Genomic DNA, 15,583 nt, shown 5'->3' with positions numbered 1-15,583 from the left:
CAAGGCATTTGCCTGATTCTCAATCAACAAGTTTGCTCATGTTCCTAAGTCTTTGTAAAATCAGAGATAATTTCTTATTCATATCGAAAAGAGCCCCTTCAGCAGTGTTTTGAATTATTCACAAATGCAGCGGGCCCTTGGTATCCAATGGAATTTGATTCCAGGACCTCTGTGGATGCCAAAATCTGTGGATGTTCAAATCTCATTGTGTACAGTAGCACAGAAAATGATGTTCCTTACATAAAATGGCAAAATCAATATTTGGTTTTAGGTTTTATTTTCAAGCTATCAGTGACAATTGTTCACTCTGTGGAAATGAGAGGCACCTATTTTGCTCAAGATAAGCAGATCTTGGTTTGATCAGAATGCCTGATATATTCCAATAGGATTTAAAAGATGAAAAGAAGACAAGATATATATAAAAAATATGTAAATACATCAACAAGGGATTTTCTCACTCTTGACAACATAGGGACAGTTTGTGATTCCAATCCCAGCCGCAATATCAGATTTGACCCTGCATGAATATTCTACCAAATAAACCTTTGCATATTGTGACAGTGATAGTGAAATTCAGCACAGCCCCCAATCTGTTTTTGGGAGTTTCCAGAATTCAGCAGGGTGAGAATCTGTTTTCCCTTATGGCAACCAAAAGATCCATTTTCGATCCAGCCCATTGGCAGTAATGGGGAACTTACGAGGCTCCTCTTTCCATCATTTTTAGAGCAAAGGCTTAAGAAAACCTGCTTCCTGCAATCCTTTCCTTTCTTTCTTTCAAGGAGACCTGGGTTTAAGGCAAGGGCTTAAGAAATCCCCCTTTCTGTGATTCTTTACATTCTGTCTTTAGAGGAGACCTGGATTTCAGGCAACAAGTTTAAGAAACCACTAGGCATTTGCAAAAGAAATCATTTTTGGATCATATGCTTTGTTAAAACTGTTTCTCCTCTGGAGGAGACAGGAGGTGTGGGTGCACACAGCTCTTTCCCTACAGGAGTCAGTTTTCCAGGGCATTTTAAGGGGGCTTTCCAGGAAAGGAAGAGAGATCAACCTGGAGGTTTCTTTAAAAGCCATTCCTTCTCTCTTGATTTGGAGGCGCAAGAAAGGAGAACTGGCACATTGCTTAGAATTCTTTTTTCCTCCTCATGCTACGATTCCACCTCCAAATCAAAAGAGAAGGGAGGGTTTAAGAAACCTGCCTCCTGCTATCCTTTCCCTTCTAGCAGCTGCCTCCCTCCACGCACTCCACATGTAACCAAAAGAAACTGAAAGGAGCTGGTTTTTGGTTTTTGATAGCTATTCTGTTGTGACTGAAAAAAGGCGATGGAGCCTATGCCATTATGGGCGTCCAAACTAGCTGAACAAGCTGAACCAGCTGAAACAGATTCATGCACAAATCTACTGTATAGACCTATTCTGGATCCACATTGTCTTTTGCAGTGATAACATACATTTCCAGATGGAAGGGGTCATGACAAGGGTTTAGCAAGTTTGTCCCTTTTGCCCTCTATTCATGCCTCTTCAAAATCCATTTGGAAATATGGCCAGTCCAGCAAAGTTGATGATGGAGAATCATCACTTCAATGCTGGTGGTCCTTGCTTCTTCAAGAAAACTGGCATTTTTCAACTTGTCTTCTCAAGATATTTTCAGGATTTTTCAACAGCAACAGCACTCACTTCTCAATTTAATCCTCTATCCCACTGAAAACTGGCATTGCATATAGAATTGGATTGAAAATTTCACTGCACAAAACAAAAGAAATGCACACTATGCTTCATAATAGCAAAAAGATCAACAGAACAAGATGACTGAAGTCTAATTTATGTAAAAGTCCTAACTAAGAATAAAAATATGATAAGCAGGTTGACACAAAATAATCATTACTCCAAAGTTAATGTAATACTGTAATACAATTTCAGAGTTTCATGAATGAATTGCATATATATATATATATATATAATCATGTAATAAAATACACATAACAATAAGCCTGTAAAAACTTTACAAGTAATAAACTTTACACAGCCTGGCGCCAACATTGGTTTCGTTTTGGCACTAAGACAAGATATGGCTTTTTGTTAAAGTCTTTGAGCTCTCTTGCCTTTTAAGCATGCATGTGGGTTTGTTATTATTTTAATTCTTTTACCTTTCAAAGATATTTTAACCTGTTCGAATTGTTTAATATGCTTTCATCTCATTTAAATTGTTTCTTGATTTTAATTTGGAATGATTTGCAGTTTTTATTGTTTTATTTGTTTTTCATTTGAAATCTGATTATAAAAAGAGTGTGAGAAAAATATTTTAGCAAAAAAAACCTACTAAATAAAGATAGTGGGAATAGAGAATGTTGCATCTAAATCCACTATGTTATTCAATCTGTTGATTACTGTAGATAGTATCACTTACAGTAAGATTTGGAAAATCAGTCTAGAACCCAAGATAACCAAAGGGTGGAGTCTTTATATTATAGACAGTGTCCTTACAATTAAAGAATGGAGCATGTTCTCATTGGAAACCAGACAGTGATCAGAATCTTCTAATAATTTTTAATAATTCCAGTCCTGTTTCCCAAGGTCTAATATAGAAAACAATGCTGCCAGCGCCTCCTCCTTCATTTTCAAAGCCATATTACAAAATTATTGTTAAACCATCGAGATCCAGAATCCTTTTGATTTGCTGCTATTGATGAAATGATTTACCAGTAGATCCAGCTCCATCTCTCATCTACTCTTGAGTTATAGTACATTCCTAGTTTGAAACGAAGAGCTGGGGACAGCACTTGGGACCTCTTCACACAGGGCTAAAACAGCCCCGTTTTGCAGCTTTTGGATGGGCCTGGATGGGAACTGCCAAGTGTCATCAGATAACACTTGGCAGGCCCCACTCACATTCCTCCCAAAGTGGAGGGGAAGCTCTGGAAGGCACTTCCTCCACCACCATGGGGAGGAAAGTGTTTTGGGTAGCTCTGAAGGAGGTACCCACACTTTCTTCCCCTTTTCCCTGTATGATGGGGGAAAGGGCAGTGGGGCAACATGTGTTGCCACATGTTGTTGCTCTTTCTCCCATCTGATTGGGACAGGCTGCATCCTGTCCTGTCCCCACTGTAAGATGAAAGAAGGAGGGAGGGTACGAGAGGTGCCACGAGCCTCTCTGTGCGCCTTCCCTTTCGCTGGTGACTGCCTGCGAAGGGCCATGTGAAGAGGTCCTAGATATGGGCAAATGGTAGCTGTCTGCAGACTCCAAAGTGACCCACCTATCTTGAGAAATGTTTATAATTCTTTTTCGGATCTTGTCAAGAGGAACCTAAATATTCTTAAGGACCTGTGCTTGGAAACTAAAAAAGGTAATCTCTGCTTAGTACTTGGATAAGAGACCACTAACAAATACCAGGTGCTGTAGGCTGTATTTCAGAAGGAGGAATTGACAGAACTACTTCTGAGTATTCTTTCTCAAACAAAGAGTACAAAATTCATGGGATCAGCATAAATTAACAGACCATATAAATCTTTTGCCTTTTACCATTTAATTTTGATTGCAAATAGCCTCAGACATTTTATAGAAAATCATTCCAATTTTAAAGGGGTTAGGGCACCGCCCAGTCCCCACAAAAATTTGGATCAAGGGGACCAAGCTTGGAAAACAAGTGTACACAATATAAGAATAAAATGCATAACAACAATATCATTAAAAACAAATAAACCACAGAATAAAAACATGAAAATACATCAATACATCTAGCATCAAGGAACCAAAAATGGGACAAATAAGATTACAATGGAAAGGGCAGGGCTTGTGCAAAATGCAGGACAATAGGACCAAGAATGGGAATAAAGTGCTGGAAGCCAGGACAGTGATCAATTTGGATGCATGATACACAGATACATGTAGTACACAGAAAGAGGGGAAACTGGCCCAGTACACATTCTCATTGTCAACATATTTGTGAGCTGTCACAGCCCAAACAATGATCCCTCACCTCCCCCCATATCCTAAGGATGTGGCTGCTGTGTGAATGTTCACATTGCAGCCCAACTTTATGAGGTGGCAATACAAGCTCATGAATAATCAAAACTGTGAACATGAAAGTCACAGAAATGGAGGAATGCCTGAAATATAAATTTTGATATTGAATGAATGAATGATCCTTGAGTTGATCTTCCCAAGCAGCCATTAATTATATACCAGCAAACACGCATGCTATCTGCCACCAACTTCTCAGGTAAGGCACCTGCTTAGGTAACGTGTGATGTCATTTGGAAATACGTTAATAGGTGCTTAACGTTTTCATGATGATCTAGATTGACATCATTGCTTCAATCACTCTCTGACCCACCCTTTCTAGAACTATGTCACTTATGATCCATAGGTCATGATGAAAACCTACATCAGCTTAAAGAGAAATGAAGAGAGAAATGAATGGCATGCTGTCAATCTTGTTTAAACATGTCATTAGCCTCATCATATTTTATTGGCTTTCAGCTGGGAAAAGAAGACATAAGAGAGATATACACCACATGTTTTCCAAGCTGCATAAATATATCCTGGAAAAGTTAATTACCTTAAAAACACTGTTTTTGTCTACTGAAGGCTTATAGCTTGAAGCATCAGGAGCATTGTTGCATGACAAGGTAAAATCTTGGTAGGGAAGGGATCAGAGCTTCAAAAGGTTACTTTTTGAAGTATAATCCCATAGCCAACATGGCCACTTTCATATTTGTCCAAAACATTATATTTCTCGAACTCTCTTATCCTATGTTTAACTCATAAATGATAGTTGTTTATTTGACTTAATTCAGAAGGTTTGCTCATGGTAAACCAGTTTGCAAATGGTTTAACATACTCCTAGACTGTGTCTCATCATGTTACATTTCAACAATTATTTCCAATATGGTTAATCACAATTGACAGTGAATGAAGGTGGCTGTACAGCTACAGAATACAGTAGAGTCTCACTTATCCAACATAAACGGGCCGGCAGAATGTTGGATAAGCGAATATGTTGTATAATAAGGAGAGATTAAGGAGAAGCCTATTAAACATCAAATTAGGTTATGATTTTACAAATTAAGCACCAAAACATCATGTTATATAACAAATCTGGCAGAAAAAGTAGTTCAATACACAGTAATGCTACGTAGTAATTACTGTATTTACGAATTTCACACCAAAATATCATGATATATTGAAAACATTGACTACAGAAATGTGTTGGATAATCCAGAATGTTGGATAAGCGAGTGTTGGATAAGTGAGACTCTACTGTACCAGGAAAACTCCAAGTAGTTCCAATGAAACATTTAATTCCTGAGTTTGTAAACCCATTGAATCATTAGAAGATCAGTTCAACAAATCTTCATTGCAGAATCCATCTTGCACTGACATCAACATTATTTTCCCTTTACTAAGCAGGCAATCAAGTTCTTGTGACTACCTAAGTTCAAGTAGCAATGACTATTCCAAAGTTGCTGTGCTTGTCCAAACTTGTAATCAGTAACACAGGATAATTGCTGTCACTCTTGAAATGCTTTAACTAATATACACTGGCTTTCTTGATGATGCCACCCTGCCAAAGAGGAACTGCTTTGAAATCTTTCTGTACCTAAATGAAAGACTGCTTAGGGGCCCAAGTACATTTACTACCATGAGATCCTTGTATAGTGCAAGTGCATTAAAAAACTTTACTATTAGGAAACTCATTCCAGTTTTATGTGCCTGTGAAACTCCTAGGACGTTATCCCACATGGGGGAGTGTCATATTACCATGGCGTTATGTCCCTTTGCATTAGAAATCAAATCATATCATTTCTCAGATCCGATCACATGTTGTTCTTTCTTGCCTTTCCTCCCAAAATCACCCATTTTAAGATTTATTACACGAGTGAGTGTAGTTCCCACCCACTCCATCAAAAAAAAAAACCTTGGGAAAAAACTTTGGGTACACTGGGCTTCCCCTTCCAATCCTGCTACTCTGGAGTAGACCTAAGGCACTGATCTCAAGTAGACACCACTACGGAGATACTGGGCTTTCCTCTCCAATCTCAGTACTCTCCATCACAGAAGTCCAAAACTTAAGCAAGTAGTTGTCAGGACCCAGGCTACAGAACACCAATAACCATGCGCAGAGGCCGGATTCTATCTAATATCTTTATTATAGGAATATATAAAGTCAATAAAAACAAGTGAAGAATATAGTTCAGAAGTAGACCTTTCAGGAAAGGTCAAATATAGTCCAGGAAAATAATGTCCAATATGTGATATTAAAGTCCAAAGTTATAATCCAATAACCGAAACACACACTTTGCCAAGCAATAGTGTGGGGAGATGACAAGGTCTTTTAGTCCATTGAAGCTTGACAACAAGGCTGGAAAACAAACTAGATTCTTGGCTAAACAAGACTTGATACGAGGCAAACAAGAAGCAAGAACAAGGTCCGTGGCGAGGTCCGGGGAACAAGGCAGGCTTGGAACTTGGTCCTGGAAACAAGGAACTGGAGATTACGAAGTCCACACACGATCTCACTCCTCAAGCTGATGAGTTGACTCCGCAAGGTTTCCTTCGCGGCAAAACACCTAAATAGGGTCTCGTTTCCCGCCAAAAGAACACTTTCCCTGGAGAACTAGAAGTGAAACCCAACTCTGTCCAGATGCATGACTCCTTAGAATTTCCCAAGGGAAGCAGACCTAATCAGCTAATTGTTTGGCTGCGATTCTGAGGCTCCGGCGATTCGCCTCCCTAGCTCCTCTATCTCTATTATAATTGTCCTTTCGAGAAAACGGGGGAGAATTCTGCCCAAGGCTTGTTTGGCTGACTTCTTGAGGGCAAACATCCTCCAGGTGCAGGGGCTCCGATTCTGGCTGAACCGGTGGAAATCCCATGTTTTCCTCCTCGTCTGCCACAATAGTACTAGGAACGGGACTACAAGGCCCATGAGACATCACAGTAGTACTGCAACTTCATAGAATCATAGAATAATAGAATAATAGACTTGAAAGAGACCTCATGGGCCATCCAGTCCAACCCCTTGCCAAGAAGCAGGAAATCATATTCAAAGTATCCCCGACAGATGGCTATCCAGCTTCTGCTTAAAAGCCTCCAAAGAAGGAGCCTCCACCACACTCCGCAGCAGAGAGTTCCAGTGCCAAACAGCTCTCACAGTGAGGAAGTTCTTCCTAATGTTTGGGTGCAATCAGGGCTGGCCCCACTAATGAGGCACCTGACGCCGCCGCCTCGGGCGCAGGCCCGGGGGGGCGCCGTCAGGCTAGGCGGGAGGCGGGGCACCGCCCTGACGGTGCCCCGCCTCCCGCCCAGTGCGCCCTGGCCCGTCTGGCAACGTGGGAGGCAGGGCCAAGGCACGCTGGGCGGGGGGGGGGAGCGGCGTCAGAGCTGGCCCCGCCTCCCACGCTACCCCCGCTCGCCCGTCTGGCCTTTTGTAGCAGGCCAGACTCAGCGGAGGTTCCTCCAGGCCGCAATCGCGGCCTGGAGAAACCTCCGCTGAGTCTGGCCTGCTACAAAAGGCCAGACGGGCGAGCGGGGGTAACGTGGGAGGCGGGGCCAGCTCTGACGCCGCCCCCCCGCCCAGCGTGCCCTGGCCCCGCCTCCCACGTTGCGTGGGAGGCAGGGCCAAGGCACGCTGGGCGGGGGGGGAGCGGCGTCAGAGCTGGCCCCGCCTCCCACGCTACCCCCGCTCGCCCGTCTGGCCTTTTGCGATTGCGGCCTGGAGGAACCTCCGCTGAAGTCTGGCCTGCTACAAAAGGCCAGACGGGCGAGCGGGGGGTAGCGTGGGAGGCGGGGCCAACTCTGGCCCCGCCCCCCCCACCCAGCGTGCCCTGGCCCCGCCTCCCACGCTGCGTGGGAGGCGGGGCCAGGGCACGGGGGCGGGGCCAACTCTGGCCCCGCCCCCTCACTATTCGCCCTGGCCCCGCCTCCCACGCAGCGTGGGAGGCGGGGCCAGGGCACGCTGGGCAGGGCCAGGGCGCCGGTGGCGGGGGCGCTTTTCAGCACCCCCGCTTTACATCAAAAAATATCTCCGGCCGGCCCTGGGTGCAATCTCCTTTCCTGTAGTTTGAAGCCATTGTGCCACGTCCTAGTCTCCAGGGCAGAAGAAAACAAGCTTGCTCCCTCCTCTTTAAGACTTCCCCTCACATATTGTACATGGCTATCATGTCTCCTTTCAGCCTTCTCTTCTGCAGGCTAAACATGCCCAGCTCTTTAAGCCGCTCCTCATAGGACTTGTTCTCCAGACCCTTGATCATTTTAGTCGCCCTCCTCTGGACGCTTTCCAGCTTGTCAACATCTCCCTTTGATTGCGGTGTCCAGAATTGGACACAGTATTCCAGGTGTGGCCTGACCAATATGTCAAGAATACTATGATGTAGAAATGAAAGGGGAAACAAAGATATTTTAAATTTTCATTATTTCTGTTGATTAAATTGTTTTTTTTTTAATTACAGTGCCAGGCTCATGAAGCAGGATTTTGGGATAGAAATGTTAATGCTTGAAGGAACCTCCCACAGGAAGGCCCCTTGGTCCATGTTACTGAAGCAATTCAATACAGGCAAATTTGACAGATCCCATCCCTCATGTTTTTTGCTGTTTTCTCCAGTGAGATACCGATTCTTGAGTTTGGAAGACAATCTCTGCCCATCTTCTCCCTCCCCATTTTCTTGGACTTTTGAGACAATTTCCTGACAGTTTATGACAGGTGCAGACAGGAAGTTCCCCAGCATCCTGCAATGGTCTCCATCATACATCATTATCTTTCTGTTTTAAAAGTGTCTAGAAATGAGGAGGGAGGGCTGTGTGGAATAACGTCCCCTGTGATTAGGAATAAGGTTGATTTTATGGTCAATTATCAGATGCTGGGAAGGTCATATTTGTTAACTACAAATCTCAAAATCTTTCCATCAACTTGGCCACTGATCTGCCGATTGGGGGATTTTTGCTTTTGTGGACTCAAAAGAGACAAGCACAAGCTCCACACACTGCTAGAACTCACCATTGCCTTGTGCAACTGGAGCATGAGTTTGACATTGATCTTGGCATCACTATTCATGGCTGGATAATGAAATAAATGAGATTCTATGAAGTCCGTTCAGAATTTTAAACTGATTCAGAATACTTTCTTGCCAATGGTATCTCATGAAACCAGTGTATGTCTGCAAAAGTTTACCAGTTTGCTTCAAGGCACAATTCAAAGTGCTATAACATTTCAGCAGTTCTCTGAGCTGAATCTATCTTGAATTTATGCAAATGAGGCCCCATCTACACTGCCATATAAAATCCAGATTATTTTATTTTACTGGATTACATTAGTCATATAATCCAGTTGGGGCCTAAGACTACAAGATTAGCAGACTATCGCTTCCTGCTGAAACCTTGCAATATGAGAGCATAGAAAGAATAATCAGTACACTGGGAGAATGCGGGACTGGAAAAATGTTGTATCTCCAGGTGGCAATGCATTTATTTCAGAAGCCACAAATGCAAGCACATTCCAGGGCATTGGGCATTTATTCCACAGAATTTGATTAGAGTCAAGGTGGGAACAAATAACTCTTCTTGAATGATGCTTCATCATGATATGGGGGACTTTCACACTACACAATTATAGCACTATGATTGGCTTTAACAGCCATCATGACATCCTAAATGGGTTATAAGGGACTCATGGAATCAGAATCATAGAATCGTAGAGTTGGAAGAGACCTCACGGGCCATCTAGTCCAACTCCCTGCAAGAAGCAGGAAAATCTCATTCGAAGCACCCCCGACAGATGGCCATACAGCCTCTGCTTAAAAGCCTCCAAAGAAGGAGCCTCCACCACACTCCAGGGCAGAGAGTTCCAGTGCTGAACAGCTCTCACAGTGAGGAAGTTCTTCCTAATATTCAGGTGGAATCTCCTTTCCTGTAGTTTGAAGCCATTGTTCCGCGTCCTAGTCTGCAGGGCAGCAGCAAACAAGCTTGCTCCCTCCTCCCTATGACTTCCCCTCATGGCTATCATGTCTCCTCTCAGCCTTCTCTTCTGCAGGCTAAACATACCCAGTTCTTTCAGCCACTCCTCGTAGGGCTTGTTCTCCAGACCCTTGATCGTTTTAGTCGCCCTCCTCTGGACGCAGTCCAGCTTGTCAGCATCTCCCTTCAACTGTGCTGTCGACTTTATGATCAGCCTTCTTTCCACTGGATGAAGAAAAATGGGTGTTAAAAAGCGTTTGATAGGTGATGGCTGCATGAACCTTATGCTTCTCATTGATGTATGGGTTTTTAAAAGGGCAATTTCAAATATAGTTGTAACCTTTCTTATCTGTAGGGTGAAGGGACTGAAATACTTCAAATATGTTTAACATGGTATTTAAAGCTGATAGCTCCCATGAAATTTTGCAAATATTTTTAAAGGTATGTCAAAACTTTCTGCACAATGTATATAAGAACAAGAAAAAAATCACCAGAATGGTATGACAGTTCGACTGTTGGACTAGGACTCTGTGGAAATTCACTGAATGTCCTTGGGCAAGTTGTTCTCTCTCTCAGCCTCAGAAAAGACAATAGCAACAAGTAAACCTCGTGATATGCTTATCTTTTGTGTGTGTGTGTGTGTGTGTTCATGTGTGCAACTTTAAGTCATCTGTTAACTTATGGCAACCCCATGAATTACACAGGGTTTTCACAGAGGTGGTTTTCCTACAATCATCTTAATACAGAACTGATAAAACCACAACAGAAACACTTAATCATCTATTGTTAAGGGGGCAGTGTTCTTATCTATTTTCATTTGGACTGCAACATGGACTTTTGTTACTTATATTTAAAAATCCTGCTTTGATACTTGTAACAAATGTATATGCATACACATTTTATATATGTTGTAATTTTAGTGAGTGAGAAATTATAAAACAAGAGGGTCTGCACATACAACTTGTCTGGCTGGAGGCTCTGTTCAGAAAAATAGCAATACATCGTAAATGAAAGTATTAACTGCTGCCTTGATCCATCCTTCTACATTTCCTGTTGCTACTTCTGATTCCTTTCATTGCCTTTCATGCATTCACACACATACACACAAAAGGAGACTTGGGGATTTTTCCCACCAATCTGTTGTCTTGCCATGAACACATTATTTAAGCAAATGAAAACATACCGTTATTAGAATGCTCACTTTCACACCCCACCACAATTTCACAATGCTGGCACTTTGTTGATGCAAATGTCTGTAATCCATCTTTTTCACACCTACCAGTGTTTGCCCTGCCCAGCTTGTACATGCTGCAGTTTTTCTATTTTCCATTTTCTCTCTGTGTTGCACAGTTTTAGCACTTTTGTGAACCTTCCTCTACTTCACAATAACAGGAGTACAGTAGAAGGAAAGTATTGCACAAGGAAGAGTGAAGGAAAAACAGTGTAATGGATTCATTGATGGGTTTTTTTCCTGACAATGAAAAGAGAGGATCCAGTTATGATTCCAGTGCTATGCAACTATGAAAGAGAGACCATGTTGTGCAGTGAGCTCTATCCAAACATACTTAATCTTTCCAAAGTTGCACTTTATCAACCATGTGTGTTAAACTCCAATGATGCACAGCCAACAGAAAATAACAGTTAGCAATCCTATGGGGGAAAAAACCCTGGAATAAAAATGACAATATTTTGTGCGGTCAGGCTAAAACAAAGATGGTCAGGGCAATCAAAGTCATAGGGCAAGGCTCTTTACTAGCATGAGAAACAATTTTGAATAAATGTAAGAAGAGTGCAGGAAAAAATATCATGGTGAAACACAGAAATAGCATGCCCTGCCCTCAGTAAAACAAACCTGTGAGGGCACCTGGATGATCCCCATATAGCTCCTGGGTATTACAGCTTGTTATGTTGGTTGGGGATAGCAGTATGAAGAATTAAGGCAAGAACCCATGAGAGTCCTTAAAAAACAAAAAAGTTTATAATTACTAAACATCCCAATTTGTTTTGTGACACAAGAGATCACAGCTGTAAAGGACCTAGACAAAATCCTAAAGTGTAAAGATATATAATTGAATATTAAAGTTAGGATGGCCCATGTCATGGTACTGCCAATTTCTATATATGGTTGTGAAAACCGGTGGTGAAGAAAACTTGTAGGAAGAAAACCCATTTGAAAGGTGGTGCTGGTGAAAAGTTCTATAGAAAAGAGAAATAAAAGGGCCCCTGGTGGCACAGTGCGTTAAAGCCCTGAGCTGCTGAACTTGCAGACCAAAAGGTGCCAGGTTCAAATTCTGGGAGCGGAATGAGCGCCTGCTGTTAGCCCCAGCTCCTGCCAACTTAGCAGTTCAAAAACATGCCAATGTGAGTAGATCAATAGGTACCACTCCGGCGGGAAGGTAACGGCGCTCCATGCAGTCATGCTGGCCACATGACCTTGGAGGTGTCTACGGCCAACGCTGGTTCTTCGGCTTAGAAATGGAAATGAGCACCAACCCCCAGAGTCAGACATGACTATACTTAATATCAGGGAAAACCTTTACCTTTACCTTTACCTTTAGAGTAAATCAAGCCTGAACTCTCCCTAGGAACCATGATGACTAAACTGAGAATGTCATGCATTAGTTATATCATGAGAAGACATGACTCACTAGAGAAAGCAATAATGCTTTTTTTTGTGTGTGTAATTTTTTCATTAGTCATTTTCAAGTATTTTTTCCAGAAGGGATGGTAGGGTAAAGGGAGCAGGTAGAGTACTCATGATAGTATTAGTAAATTAAATCTTGACAAATATGTAGTAAATCGATGATGGGGAGGAAAACAGGGTAGAGGGCACGGGGAAACCATTATAAAACATTTTATTGTATTACATTCAATTCTTGGTCTCTATTACCCAAACACACATTACTTGTGATACTAAAGTTTTACAAGTTCGAAGGCTGAGATGAGACATGATAGCTATGTATAAATATGTGAGGGGAAGTCATAGGGAGGAGGGAGCAAGCTTGTTTTCTGCCACCCTGGAGACTAGGACGCGGAACAATGGCTTCAAACTACAGGAAAGGAGATTCCACCTGAACATCAGGAAGAACTTCCTCACTGTGAGGGCTGTTCGGCAGTGGAACTCTCTGCCCCGGACTGTGGTGGAGGCTCCTTCTTTGGAGGCTTTTAAGCAGAGGCTGTATGGCCATCTGTCGGGGTTGCTTTGAATGTGATTTCCTGCTTCTTGGCAGGGGGTTGGACTGGATGGCCCATGAGATCTCTTCCAACTCTACTATTCTATGATTTTATGATTCTATGAATATTGTTATCCTGAACCACCTTCTTCTGTTTTCTGTCTTGTTCATATTTCTTGTCTTCTTCCCCTTTTTTCTTCTTAAAAGTTCTTCTTGATGGTTCCTATTAATTTATTTCTTTTAACTCTCTTCTTCAGTTTTGTTTATTGCCAAATTTAATCTAAAAGAATTAATTGAATTAATCTGTTTATTAGTAGGTTAGTATTTATGTGTACAAAATGTACTATATATTGCTATCATTCTTCCCCTTCTTCTATTTCTATACAAATAATCAAAATGTACTTAGCAGGTAACAGGAAAGAAGAAATGAAGAGGAACTCAGATGGACAGGACTGATGACTTGAAGGCTGGCTTGCTGACCTAAAGGTTGCCGGTTCAAATCCAACCCAACGAGAATGCAGACGAGTGCCCTCTATTAGCTCCAACTCCATTTGGGGACATGAGAGAAGCCTCCCACAAGCATGGTAAAAACATCAAAAACATCCAGATGTTCCCCGGGCAACGTCTTTGCAGACGGCTAATTCTCTCACACCAGAAGTGACTTGCAGTTTGTCAAGTCACTCTTGACACACACACAAAAACAAATGATCCCATGATTCCATTGGATATGGTAGTTAAAAAATAATCACAGTGTTGTAATTGTGTACTGTGAATGTGCCCCAGATATTTGCACAAAATCCTAGTTTATGTTAAGTCCTCTTGTTGCAAGATCAGAAGGCAAACAGTTGATCAGGTCATCGACTTTTACTAAAAATGTATCATTAATGAAATTTGTGATGGGCGGTTCATAATTGCCCTTTCAACTTTCTGAATGTGTTAGAAACTCTCCTGCTATTTCTAGTTTTACTGTTGTTTCGCCACAACTCTTTCCAGAATACTTATCACTGACTCCTTGGAGCCACTTAGATGACTTGAAAAGATAAAAAGTAATAGTGGGCCATAAACTGAGAAAATAACAGATGAACCTGATTTTGTACACATGGAACATCTGGTTGAGTCAGTTGAAATCTGACCTATATTTTAATTAGGTCAGAAACCTGGTAATACAGAATTGTAATTGTGTATGTGTATGTGAATACGTATAAACACATAGATATTTCAGCTTTACAGACTCTTGCTTTAGGGATGTGCATTCTGGATTATTTCATACTTCCATGCAATTACGGAACTTTCTCCCCACTTCAGGAGAACAAATATTTTTGTGCAGTGATCTTTCCATAACTGAGCATCTCAAGGTGTACTGGGGGATTTTCTGCTTAGAAAAACATATGGGGCTGGAGGATACACAGCTTCTGTGCAGAAACAGAAAATGTGGTGTTTGTGCAATCAATGTATTTCTCTATTCAGAACTTTTCAGGATGCTAGGATACTTAGCAAAAATGGTCTTGCTGCTTTGTTAGGCTGACTGATAGAATTCCTGATAATGAATAATACAGATTAATAAAGGATACTCTTTCCATTATATTGGCTGGCGTCCCGGTCAATAATTATGTCATATGTTTTCATGTGATACCACAATTTACTATCTGCACTATTGAAAAGGTAGTTTTGGGTCAGGGAACCAGTGAGAGGCATAGTTACAGCAACATAACTTTCTTGCCATGGCTACATATTGACGCAGGATCTCAGTCATCATCTTATTTTAATTCACCATGACTTGCGTAGTCTGGATACCTTTGGTGCAGCTAAAATTAACCACTACTAATTTTCAATGATTACACCAATTGAAAGAACAACCAGGATCAAACCTTTACCACACTGAAATAATAAAGACCCAAAAGTATTTATTTTGGATTTTATCTTAATATTTTGCGTCTTTTTTATTTCAAAACATTGGGATAATTATGGAGCCTCCTGAACCTCCAAACTACATCTTGGTTCATCTTGAGTCACATTAAGGGCTGGATGCAGCGTTTCTGCTGTTAAAGGCTCCACCCTAAACTACAAACCCCAGAATTCTGCAGGAGGCAGAAACCGGATTTTAAGTGGATTTTTTCTCTAGTGCGATGAGGCCCTAAGTCAATTTTATTTGGGCAGTGTAGAAACAACCACAAAGTCCTAGTCCAACATTCAAACCACTGCACCACATTGGCTAAAATACAATATAATAAATCAGCATAGTAAAACAATTTCTACTTTTTCCCTGTATGATGATGGCCTAATTTGAATCACTGCTGCTTTCTCATATGGCTCCAATCAAAGTTTGTAATAATCAAAGACGCTAAGTTTGTAATACTTTTTTCCATCCAAATATATTGAGTCTCTCAGTTGCTGAATTTTCAATTTCTCTAAAGGAAGCACAGAACGGAAAGATCAACTGCTTGCAAAGTTTATAAACAAG

The sequence above is a fragment of the Anolis carolinensis genome, chromosome 1 (assembly GCF_035594765.1).
Source record: "Anolis carolinensis isolate JA03-04 chromosome 1, rAnoCar3.1.pri, whole genome shotgun sequence".
NCBI lineage: Eukaryota > Metazoa > Chordata > Lepidosauria > Squamata > Dactyloidae > Anolis > Anolis carolinensis.
The sequence above is the reverse complement of the archived record's forward strand: the minus strand, read 5'-3'. Positions refer to the sequence as shown.